Raw genomic sequence first — 13,854 nt, 5'->3', positions numbered from 1 at the left:
TCACTTTTTAAACCAAATATTTCCTTACAAATGAAACCCCAGTTAAAGTGAGGAAAGAGATGTGGAAAAGTCATTACAATAACATATTTGAAGTACATCAACATTTGGTGAAAGAGTACTCAAATTTACATAAGCGTGTCATTAAGAGAATGTGTTTTATTTTTGACATCCAAATATCGGATTTTTACTGCTTCTAAAAATAAGATCAGATGTAGTTCAAAGCTGCCAAAAATGAACAACATCCCTCCAATGACACGCTAATGTAAAATTCATAGGTTTTACATCCGAATTTGAAGCACTTCGGGTTACTAGTTGTGATGAAAATTCTACATCTTTTTCCACACTTTTTTTGCTGGGTATTTATATAACAAGAATGCTGTATCTGATCAGTAGGCACGGAAACATTGTATATGGAGCCAATTTTAATAACAGGGGCAATCAGATCATCTAAACCAAGAGGTAGGCCACTTTATCCTCCTGTACAAAATATTATTCTCCTCTTCAAGAGCAGATATTTTAGTTGCTGTAGACGAACATATTCTTCATTTCATTCAAATCATCTTGATTCTTATGAATGAACATATCCATCTTCTTGTTAATACCACTAATCTCATCATGCAGACCCTTCTCTAGGACCTTGCTTGCAGCTATCACAAGTAAATGATAGTGACTTAGCCTCCTTAAGCAATGTAAGGATTTCATCATCAATATCAGTACATTTAACATGAAACCAATCATCACAGCTTTTACATTGAACACTAGCTTGTGTTTTTACAATGTTTTGGGAGCAAGTCCCACACCTATAGCTCTTATTAGGCATCTTTACTTGTAAAACAGCAACGGCGGCAGAAAAGTCAACAACAACAATCAGCTTATAAAGGCAGCAATCAATAAAATTGTAACCTCAACAAAAACAATATCCACCAAATTGATAGTTCATTAATTTATTCCAGTTTAAGTAATTATCCAGATCGAAATAAAGTCAGGATTTATTTTCAGCACACTTATTATATTATTTTATTCTTTTTTTATTGATTATAAATAGAAAACGCAAAAAAAGAAAGACCGGCTGTTAACAAAACACGTTTACTCAGGCAGAGTTGCCATATCGTTTTTTTGTATCCTGATAAATAAAAACGAATTAACTTTTAATAGACTCAACCCTTTTTAAAAATTAGTAGGAAAATTATCTGGGACATGAAAGAGAAAATGTTTAAAGGATTTTCCTTGAAATTTGTTGTCCTGAAAAATTAAAAAAATATTGTTTCCATTTCTAGTGACCGTCTTCTTTTATTTGACAAACATTAATTAATAAAAATGTGTATATAAATATTAATAGAAATTTTTACATCTTTAAAATTTTGATTTCCTTTAAAAGGAGAAAAGATCTCCAGTTTCATGTGTATGTGGACTTGTTCAAGTCCAAAAAGTACTATCTAATATTTTTGTAATCTTAATTGCTGTATCGATAAAAGTATTTTTTTAATGAACTTAATAATATGTTTTTTTCTGTTTAAGCTTACCTTATAAAGCTATAAGAACAAAATTTAAGCATGTGTTAAAGTATATGCATGGTTTCAACATATATTTTTTTTAGAAAAATATATTGGAAATTCTCAAGGATATAAAAGGATACATTTTTCAAAGGACATTTTTTACAACTTTTCGTCCTGAAAAAAAATAATAATAAATTGTATCTATTTCTGGAAAATGTTCTCTATCATTTTATATTCATTAATGAGCGGAACCATTTAAATAATTTTTTTGAAATTTGTATATCCTTAAAACTTTGAAGTCCTTTAAAAGGGAAAAAAGATCACAAAATGAAAAACTGAAAACGCAGTTCTACAATATATGATCTCAGGTTTCATATGTGTATAGTGTCGTTCAAGTCCAACAAAAAATGTAAAATTGTATCAAGGTGTTATATTACACTCTTTCTTTCTAGTTTTGGTAGGCCTTTAAAAAAACAGTAATACAAAATGTTTATGTTATTTATTAAGAAAAAAATTAAAGAGACATTCAGATTCTTCAAAATTTTTTTGGTCAAAATATTAGCACCCCCATAAAAATTGCATTTAAATCAGATTTTCCATTACTTTTTTTTATCGAATTTGAATTAGAAAATTAATTTTTAATAAAATCTTTTTTTATGTTCATTTCTTAAATACATTAGGAAACAACGAAAAAAATTCTCCAAAATGTTAAATTATTTATAAAGTTAATTTTTAAGAAGATTTTGAGCCATCTACTGGTACGATAATCAACCGATCGAGCAATATTTCAATATTTGGCAATTCAAGCAATCCTCGGAAGTTAAGAAGGGGCTCTAATATCATAGTATATTGAAAAAGTAAGTAGAATAATGCTAAACTAAGTTAAATTTAACGCAAAAAGTTCACAAAAATTAATTTTTTTGAAAATTCAGAATAGTACGATTTATTTTAAAATATATAACATAAAATTATAATAAAAGGAAACAATAATTATTTTTTTTTATTGTGTTTATTTTGTTAAAAAAATACAAAAGTTATGATTGTATACGTCATTTTGTTACTATTACTGTACTAGGCATAGAGTATATAGAGCGGAAACTCTGCTGTCAAGGACCTAAGTCTGTTGTCAAAAACCTAAGTCGATTGAATGTAGTAGTAGAAATACTTATAGTAGTATTAGTTTATTCCCCATATTTGAAATAACCCAACAATCACAAAATCAAACATTTGAAAAATGTTATTAATTTTATTTAATATTAAACATTTACGGTTCTTTAAAAAGAGAAATTGATTTAACGTTTAAATTCGATTTAGAGTTTTAAAATTTAAAAATAGTTTGATTTACAACCTTTCTCGACTTTACATGAACACTCTGTGTTTGCTGGGTAACGACATTTCAATTTCTTATTCTGACATTTTCACCACAATAATTTTTTATTTATTTTTAAAACTTTACATAACTTCGGCAAAATAAACAGATTTAGGTGACCCAAATTCAAGAGAAAACACTCGACATTCTTACGAGTATATGGGTGTGGCGAGGTCCATATACCCTTGATTCATTCAGCAACTTATTTCTTTGACTCCAACTCTTCCCTATCTTGATGTTATTGCAACCCGGTTTGCCGGGATTATAAACCGGTGATGCTAAATGTATCATCGGACATTCCTTGAAATTATTTGAACAGGGGCCGAACCAGGCAGCCTTATAATTTGATACCACGGGGCTGAGTTTCCATCTTTGTCTTGTCCCGGTTATTGGAGTGTTCCATTCGGTATGTACGTGGTGGCTGCGGTTTAAACCCATACTCGCGGGAAGAGAATATTGGTTAAAAGACTGGTGCACGGTAAAGTCTATAATTCGGGATAAGTTCGGTGCTGTAGCTGAGATACAGCAAGGAAATGAGTTGGTGTCAAATGTATATCATACGGGATGGATGTAGGGTTATACAGAACTTACTCACTCAGATGTTGGTCTCAATGAGTGTGTCGGTGTGCAGAGTTGAATGGTGATGTATGTAAAGTATCTTATAAATGTGATACCAATGAATTTGCCTTCTATGTCGGGTATATTTAGGGTTTGCTCTGTCCATACCAGACCACAGTGTATCCACTGATTACGCCTGAGGTGCTATTGCCGAATCACACATTCGTGGTTGAAAACTGAAGTGATGTTTTTGCATCTCGGTAGTTAAGCAATGGTCAGAGATTAGGTAGCTCGAGTACATGAGCAAAGTTTAAGGAGCACAAAGTGGTGGTGGTGAGTCGTCTAACAAGCTTACCCAGTGGTCGTATAAGGCCAACACGACAGGTGTTCACGTAAAGCATATTCACTTATGTATCTGTTATCTTTTCGGCAACAGCACCGAATTTATCCAGAAATATAGATTTAACCCGTAATTTCGTGTTTAAACCACAGCCACCCCGAAGGGACCACTGCAATAACCGGGACAAGACAAAAAATGGAAATCCAGGCGAGTACGGAAACCTACATACATAATTTTGATTTTTTTATACAAACCTAAGGGCCGGTAACTTATCTAACTTTAATCAGTGATTAACAAAATAATCATTGTTTATTTTTTAATTACAGTAACTTTTTAAAATTTTTTCAAATCATTGATTAAATTTAATCATAGAAATTTCAGTGTTTAAAAAGTTAAACATTGTTTGACAGAAATTTTTTATAAAAATACATAAAATTTTGAAAAATTCAATAAAAATGGATATATAAGGAAATTTTTATTCAACATATAATATCAGAAAACTGAGGAAATATCAAAAAAAAGAAATCATTTTGAATATTGGTCTGAAAAGGAATTTATTAATAGATTTCGGTTAAGTAAACAAACTGTTAAATATGTGCTGCGCCAAATTTATCAGAAAATTAAGCCGCGTGTAAGAACAATCAGGTTTGTTGAATAAAATAAAAATTATAAGTTAATGGAGTTAATACTTTCCACAGAAAACATGATTTGACACCAATGCAAAAGCTGTTATTAACACTTCGCTTTTACTCTACTGGCAATTTTTTAATCACCGTGGGTGATTTAATAGGTGTATCAAAAATGACCGCTTCTCGAGTCGTTCAACAAGTTTCAGATGCAATAGCCAGCTTAAGACCAAAATATATAAAATTTCCAAAGACCCTTGATGAGCTGAAAGAAGTATCAACAAATTTCTATACAATTTTCCGCGGCGTTGCGGGGCAATTGATTGCACTCATGTCAAAATACGTTGCCCTGTATGCTTTATATATAATTATTTCAAAGCAATTCTTAATTATATCGATTTTAGTGGGTTCTATTGGCGAAGTATTTAGAAATCGGAAAGGCTACTTTTCAATCAATGTTCAAACAATTGCTGATAGAAATCTTAAGGTACTAGATATTGTAGCTAGATGGCCAGGGTCCACGCATGATTCAACTATTTTTAACAACTCTTCAATTAAAACTTTTTTGGAAAGTGACGGATTTAAAAATTTTCATATTGTTGCTGATAAAGCATACGGTTTAAGAACGTATTGTTTAACACCCATTTCATCTCCATCTACCGAGTCGGAAATACTTATAATGAAAGCATAATAAGAACTCGAAATGTGGTTGAAAGAAAATATAGGTGTAATGAAATGAAGATTTCCTGTTTTAGTAGCTTAAGGAATGGCTTTGAAAACTAGCACATTAATGAACGTGTATTGTTGCATGTTCAGTGCTACATAATATTGCTATTGATGTCAATGAAAGTTTTAACCTAATATAGTTCTGATATTATTGAAGCAGTTGAAAATGATATTGAATGTAATAAACATTTTGATGTAGATATACATGCACAATAAATATAGAGACTAGTAGAACACAACAAGATAAAGCTAAATACTATCGACAACACTTAGTTTCTAGTTATTTCAGCTAGTTGTAAAATGAAGTTTAAAATAAATTTGGTTTTCTATCAAACAAAATAAAATACTACATATTAATAAATTGTCCATAGGCGTAGGTTTAGCAAAAAGTATCAATTGTTATAGGTCCTATTATAGATTACCTTTCGACAGATTTTATCCTAATACCAATGTGTCGTTTTTATATATCACACAATAGGTATATTGGATTGTCTTTACGCATGTGAAACGTTTATAATATTTTTATATTCTCCATTTGTAGGACATTTTTAAGCAATTTGTAAAAATAAAGGAAGAGGTCTTATAGTCGAGAGTAAGTTACAGGACAGGGAAAGTCTTTATCGACTTAAAATTGGTATACGTTAACATGGTAGTTGGACCAATATTCCCAATTGTATAATCTAATAATTTATCATTAAAGTACGAAGTTCTTAAAAAAACTTTATTAAAAAAGATCATAAAGGGTTAATATATTGGCGAATATAACATATATTTATGTTTTTTTTAATTTGCTGTTCGGCGTTTTAGATCTGAATTTTTAATTACACAGTACTTTTGCTGGTCACAAAGTTCAATTTGCTTTTTATTAGTATTAATTGGCTTTTCCTTTAATTGTTTCTCAATGTTACCATGGTTTGAATTCATTACTTGAAGTTTTTGATTCATTTTTGTACGTAAATCCCTTGGGCAGTATTGTTGCCATTCGAAAATGTTTTTTGAATGCCCAAAGAAGTGTTTTTATCCTCACTTTCACTAACAATTGCTATATCGTCTGATTCATCCAAAGTAATCTATTTCTTCTTCGACAATTACGTCATCCGGGATATTTTCATTATTTTTGGCGGAATCGCTGTCATAAATATTTGTCATTCAGTAATTCCTTCTTCAACTAATAACGAAGAAAGGAGTTCTTCTGAATCGTTCAGTTTATTGGTCAAAAAGGGCCCACCCCCTGTACCGAAAATATTTTTCTTGTTCTTAGCTTTTTTCTTTCGTAAAGTTTGCTTTAAATTGTGATACTTGTCTTTATATTCTTTTGTTGTTCTTGTACCATTTGGAGATAATGCATTGTACCTTTGCGTAACATATTCCCATGCTTCATTTTTCTCTGCAATAGTTGAATCGTCTGTGTCGTGTACCGTCTGTTCGTGTATTTTTATTATGTGCTTTTTTCCTGCAACAACCTCCACCAAAAGACTTTGATCGGCTTGCGAAAAATTAGTGGTTCGTTTCTTTTAACGCTAATAATTATTTGTAAAGGAAATATATTTTTAAACTATTTTTTGCTGTATATTATTGATTTTCTTACCCAGATTTTTCCATTTTTTTTAAATATTTTCAATAAATTTGTACAAAAATGTAAATGACGTTAAATTGAACTTTTTAATTGTAGAATTTCTGACATTCTACAATGTGTTTAATAAATCATAGTTTAAATAAAAATGAGTTACGTATAGAAATTAAGCAATGTTTATTTGTTAATCAATGATTTCTAAAACACTGATTATTACAATTTAAACATTGAATACAAGTTACCGGCCCTAAAAATATTTAATTTATTTACATTTAATTTGACAAATGACTGTGGGGGAAATCTAACAGGTGGTATGTTGAATACACAGTACCCATATGTGTGAACAGCCTACTTCATGTTTTCAAAAAAATTTTGACAGGTTGCCTCTCTATGTTTCTCTATGGTACTAGGTTTAATTCCTCTAACTATCCCTGCGGCATTGTAAATTTCCAAAAATTTTAAATTTGTTTGAACTTAAATATTAAATTTAACTTTTTTCAGTACTATTCTATCAATATACTATGATTTTTAAGTTCCGAGGATGGCTTAAAGCCAAATATTGACATATTGCTCGAAATTTGTGCCAAAAATCGGCAGATTATCATTATTAATAGATGGATATAAAACTTTTTTCAGCACAAATCTGGAAAACCACAATATAAAGCATTTTGAGAGGATAAAAGATATAAAAAAATACTGGGCGGCATTCCAAAGTTTAATACATTTTTGACTATCATGTATGTTCTGTAAATCGATTCGGTTTCAGAACCGAGAAGCTTTTAAAAACCGAATTTGGTGTTCTGCAAATCGAATTTTTATTTGAACTTAAAATTCAGAAAAATAATAATATTTTTAATGAAAAAGAGTTTAGAAAATTTATAGATCAAATTAAAGGTATTAAAATACCTTTCCAATGATATAATATGATTTGGGTTTTTCCCGGAAAAATATATATTTTGACCCGACTTTTTTTGATCTAAAAGAAATCGGAAAATTCAATTTTAAATTTCTATGTTAATAGCCAATGAATTAAGCTTTTAGTTAAGGTTTAAAACCATTTCTGTATCTAATCAAATGAAAGAGATATTTGATTTTAAAAACATCTTATAATTTACATATCATCGACATTTTCTTCTCTATGGTATGTCCAATACCGGCTTCAATTAATAAAGATCTCCTTAATATCCGGCATACGGCTTCGCTTAATAAAGATTTCATAAATAGCCGTCCTACGGCCGGGCCGCAATGATTTTCTCATCTATAGTATGTGCAACACCGGCTTCGCTTAATAAGGATTTCTTAAATAGTCGGCCTACGGCCGGGCTCAATGGTGTTTCTCCTCTAAGGTATGCCCAACAACGGCTTCGCATTTTTTCCGATTTTTTAGATTAACATCAAAAATATCGGGTCAAAAATTATGCTTCCCTTTTTTGTATATCATGGTCGCCGCATTCAGTATGTAAACAAAAAATTTATTTGAAAATTTATAAATAATAGAATTTTGTGTATTTTACCAGCAAAATTGTATAGTTCCACAACTAGTTCTAGAACGCAGGATTATAGCCTGTACTGGTTCTACTTTGGCGTTGAGAACAATGATTTTTGTTCGAAATTGGCTTCTGGAACTAGTTTCTTTAATCAATGATTTTTGTTCGAATTTGTCACCCTCAGAACTAGTTCTAGGAAACCAGGACTCATTCCTTGCAATAGTTCTGGAACCATTTCTTTCATTAATGAGTTTTGACGACCGAAATTGTCACCATCGGAACTAGTTGTAGGGAACAGTAGAACTGCAGTATTCCTTCCTAGGAATTATTATGGAACTAGTACCATAATCAATGATTTTTATACCCACCATCAAAAAAGATGGGGGGTATATTGGTTTTGTCATTCCGTTTGTAACACATTGAAATATTCGTCTAAGGCCCATAGTATATATATTCTGGGTCCTTATTAAATTCTATGACGATCTAGTCCAAATGGAAGTAGATAGCGAGCTGAAAATTTTGCATGATTAATTTTAGTTGATGCAGTTTGTTGGTATTGAAAATGGGCAAAATCGTTCACGATTTCGCCTAGCCCCCATATAAGGCCTCTTCAGAAAATGACTTTATCGCTAATAACTGAACTAAAAAGAAGCATCGATAGCGGTGAAATTCGGCACAAACATATCTTATGGGAACCTAAATCTTGTGCTAGCCAAAAAACTCTTTATCAAATTTTAATGGGGATCGGTCTATAATTGATGGATTATATAAGATTTACTCCAGAAAATTACTTTAACGCTTATCTATGGCTCCAAATTACGGTAGTTTTATAGGAATTAAAATGTTTCAACTGAATTTGGTGAGGATCGGTCGATAACTGATCCAACCCCCATTATCGGTTTCCTTCAGAAATTTACTTTAAACCTCATGACTGAATTAAATATACGAGTACAGAGATGAAATTCGTTACAAATAATTATTGTATAAACCGATGAAGATATGTCCATAATTGACTCTACCACACTTACAAAAAACAGTTTATGGTTACAAAAATTGGACCAAAAAAATGTATATTTTAATTTGGAAGAGAACGGTCCATACTTAAGCCATTATTAAATGCACTCTTCCAAATATTAGTCTGATATTCATCCCAGCAAAAAAAGTGTGGAAAAAGATGTAGAATTTTCATCACAACTAGTAACCCGAAGTGCTTCAAATTCGGGTGTAAAACCTATGAATTTTACATTAGCGTGTCATTGGAGGGATGTTGTTCATTTTTAGCAGCTTTGAACTACATCTGATCTTATTTTTAGAAGCAGTAAAAATCCGATATTTGGATGTCAAAAATAAAACACATTCTCTTAATGACAAAATTAAAATTTCACTACTCTTTCACCAAATCTTGATGTACTTCAAATATGTTATTTGTAATGACTTTTCCACATCTCTTTCCTCACTTTTAACTGGGGTTTCATTTGTAAGGAAATATTTGGTTTATAAAAGTGAAAAATATGAAATCGCATTTTAAGATGTGATTAAGATGTAGTTTGTAAAGTATGACATCAATTATTTTTTGCTGGGATATTAATATTGACATCCCAGCAAAAAAAGTGTGGAAAAAGATGTAGTATTTTCATCACAACTAGTAACCCGAAGTGCTTCAAATTCGGGTGTAAAACCTATGAATTTTACATTAGCGTGTCATTGGAGGGATGTTGTTCATTTTTGGCAACTTTGAACTACATCTAATCTTATTTTTAGAAGCAGTAAAAATCCGATATTTGGATGTCAAAAATAAAACACATTCTCTTAATGACACGCTTATGTAAATTTCACTACTCTTTCACCAAATCTTGATGAACTTCAAATAGGTTATTTGTATTGACTTTTCCACATCTCTTTCCTCACTTTTAACTGGGGTTTCATTTGTAAGGAAATATTGGGTTTATTTGAAGATGTGATTAAGATGTAGTTTGTAAAGTATGACATCAATTATTTTTTGCTGGGATATGATGATAAAATTCAACATAGATCTAATAAATGAGGAAATTGCTTCGATAAAGTTTATTAATAAGGATGATTTGATGGTGGGTATTAGGGTTCCAATCCCGAAATCCCGATCCCGAAAATCCCGGGATTTTTCGGGATTAGAAAATCCCGTGATTTGCAAAATAAATCCCGGAATTTTTCCGGGATTAGGATATCCGAATCCCGGGATTTTTCAAAATGAATCCCGGGATTTGTTACTAAAATTTTTTTTAATTCTTTATTGAGCCATAATTCGCTTGAAAATTACGATCTTAGTTTATTTTCGACTTATGCAGAACAAAATTAAGCACATCTAATCTTGTACATTTTGAACCTTTTATTTTTTAAAGTGGTATGATACCATATATAGTACATACAAATTTATTTTTCATTTCGTCGTAGACCCAAAAAGTATACACATTATTTGTCTATAGTAGACTCATTCTATTTAGGCTGCAAATTTGGACCATAATTAACACAAGAAATCCTAAAAGGACTTCCTCTAAAAATCAATTTGATGCCAATATTAATATCAATACATTACAATCAGCTATTTGATGAAATTCATTTTTAAAATAGAATCGATTTGAATCTACAAAAATCATACATACAATTTCTGCGGCTTTTCATACAAATTATCATATTTGTATACCCTTCACCTTCGTGAGAAGGGAATATATAAGTTTGTCATTCCGTTTGTAATTTCCAAAATATATTTTTTTTTAATTGATTCTCTTAAATGGAAAGTATTTTGTTGTCTGCGTAGTTTTTGAAAGAAAATAATAAACCATTCCTCGATCGAAATTCATCATACCTTTTCAAATCGATTGATTTCAAATCGTTCGAATTCTATCACATACCGTAATCTTTATTTTATTTCAGCACAGTCAAATATAAAATTTATTTTTTAAATGATATCTAGAAGGTTTTGCATTTCAAGCTTTCTACGAATCTGAGTGATAACGGTAAAGGTAAATTAAATTGTTCTGAATTTTCCAAAGAAAAGGTTCATTTATGATCTAAATTGATATTCTAAGGATTGAACGTTATATTTATTATACCTACCCTACACCACTACAGTGGGAAGGATACTATACATTTGTGCTGACGTTTGTAAAGCATAAAAATATTTGTCCTACACCCACCTTAAAGTATACCGATCAACTTAGAATCACTTTCTGAGTCGGCCGTCGTTTGACCCTAGCCCCCATACGAACCCCCTTTTAAAAAATATATTAAACATCCAAAAATTGACTTATAACCATTAGTATCGCGATGAGATTCAGCATAACTATCCTTTATATAAAATTACATCCCTCTTTCTAATTTTTTGAGGATCGGCCCATATATTTAGATTTTCATCAATAAATTGCTTAAATACATCGGAATTAATGTAAAATTCAACAAATTTTTTATGAAAAATAAATAATAAATAATACAGCTGTGGTCAGCTAATTGGAAACGCTCTCTTTATATTACAGCTTGACATGATTTGTATAATATTATGAAAATATTATGTTAGATTTTCAGTTCGAAACTCATGTATTTTATAAATTGATGTTGTTATAATAAAATGAAATGCATTCTGTTGTGGAACATTTCTTAATTCCTTTTCAATTTTGAATTTGGTGAAAATCGCCCAAAGATACATCAAAGAAATTGCGACAACTAATTGGAAACGACCATTTTTTATTAAAATTTTTTTAAGTTAAATCTAATTTTGATAAAAAATTTAATTGTACTTTGGTAAATATTATTATTAATTAAATTTATAAGAAATTTTACATCAATGAAAATAGAACAAAGAAATATTCCTTCCCTGGGTAGATCCATTTTTGAAACTTGTAATCGTAAAAAGATATAGGAGAACAGCCCTTTTGTTCAAAAACATATATTTTTGATCGTTTATAGCATTTTAAGAAATATGACACTGATACTAACGCTCTACGTGAAAAATTTTCCAGAAAAACATCAGACCACCCCCAAACCGGATGATAATACGAATCTCTAAAGCTGGCCCAAAGGAATCATCCACGGGCATCCAGCGGTAAATTTGAGAAAAATTAGATATAACGTTATCTTAGCCAACTATTTTACGATGTTTGGTGGAATCGGGGCATATTGGAAGAGAATCGCGAAGGAAACCTTTAGCAGCTAAAGTTTAAAGAATTTGCCATATCTCATTCGAAAATCTGCCACACCTTTTACCATTTATTGTACCTTGTATATTGAGGTATAATACGATTAATCTCTGTTTCAAAGCTCCGAAGTAAATAATTCCACTGATTAACCGTCTAATTTTGATAAGATCAGGTCAATTCAACACGATATTTCATATACAAGAGATATTGCAAATTCTTTGAATTTTAGTTGGATGCGACTGGCGTCCGGACTAGTCAGGTGGTAGCACCAGGCTTGACTACTCCGCGAGCTTCTGGAGCAACAACAACAACAACCGCAAGTAGCCGGCCCAAGCTGGCTGCTTGTAAACCAAAACCGCCCACTAAGCCTTCGGGTGTGGGTAAAGGTCCCAGCGGTGGGGTACCTCTGCCTGTCGTGGCGAGTACCTCTGCAGCCGCAAAAGCAGCCCTTGCTGATTCAAAGTCAGCTCAATCCCTATCTTCGGGTGACAACAAGGTCTCCCAAGTGCCCTGTGCGAATGTGGAATCGTCGACCCTGATGTCGGATTCCTCTGCTGCACCTCCCCCTACATTGGAAAAGTCGTCGAACTCGTTGTCGGGCTCTTCCATGTATCCCTAGAGTCTTCCCCCAGGCACAAAACACCTTCCAGAAGGGCTTTTGTTCATCGGCGGGCCGCCGAGCGCATCGTTGAGCGTCATGGCGCCAAACCCAACGATGCTTTAACGAGAGACGAGAAATCGTCCCTCGATTGGGCGAAAAGCCTCCTGGCTAGGCTAAAGGGCTCCTATCCTCCAGCTGAGGCTGAAGTGGTTAGACCTGCTGCCAAGGCGCCTAAACGGCAACGATCTGAGTAGGAGACCCTTACTTCTATGCCGAACGACCAGCCGACTAAACGTCAAAAACAGGCGCAAAACCATCGTCATCAATAGGCCTTTCAGTGAAGTGGCTAGAAACCCACTGGTAAGGGCTATTGTTGACCAAAGCAACAGCGACGGAGCCATCCCCCAGGAAAAACGGGGGACTATCCGTCAGAAGATGCTAGGCGTGTACTGGAAGATCCTCAAGGAGAATCCAGGAACCGCCCCCAAAACGATGATGCTGGTTGGTACCAGGGTCACATTAAGCTGCTAGCTTGTTAAAATGAGCGCTCTGCGCTTCTGCTCAAGCTAGCTATTCAGTCCCTTGGGGAAGTGTGGCCAGGTGCAAGGTTGACCGTGATCCCGGTAAGCGAAATTCCTCGCAGACCGAGATCAATTGCCACCATCCCAACTGAGCCACATAACCCGCGGAAATTCTGGCATTCCTACAATGCGGAAATCCTCATTTACCTACCCATGATTGGAAGGTGGTGAAGGTTTCCGCCCCGATGGGAAATTTCAGAAAGGCGACTGTTGTCCTTAATAAGGAAACGTTGGCGCCATTGCGTGAATGCGGAGGTAAAGTTTACTATGGTTTTGATAGTATCTCCCTTCGCATTTATCGCAGTGACGCCAAACGCAGCGCCGCCGC

General features: G+C 32.8%; 1 pseudogene; it reads left to right on the top strand.

Annotated features, from left to right (window-relative positions):
• The first annotated feature begins 4,461 nt into the window (after positions 1 to 4,461).
• LOC119614359 lies at positions 4,462 to 12,963 on the top strand (annotated as a pseudogene).
• The last annotated feature ends 891 nt before the right edge of the window (positions 12,964 to 13,854 follow it).

The sequence above is a fragment of the Lucilia sericata genome, unplaced genomic scaffold (genome assembly GCF_015586225.1).
Source record: "Lucilia sericata isolate MDLA Ls3-8-SP2 unplaced genomic scaffold, ASM1558622v1 Contig002828F_arrow, whole genome shotgun sequence".
Classification (NCBI taxonomy): domain Eukaryota; kingdom Metazoa; phylum Arthropoda; class Insecta; order Diptera; family Calliphoridae; genus Lucilia; species Lucilia sericata.
Note: the sequence above shows the minus strand (reverse complement) of the source record. Positions and strands in the feature narration are given on the sequence as shown.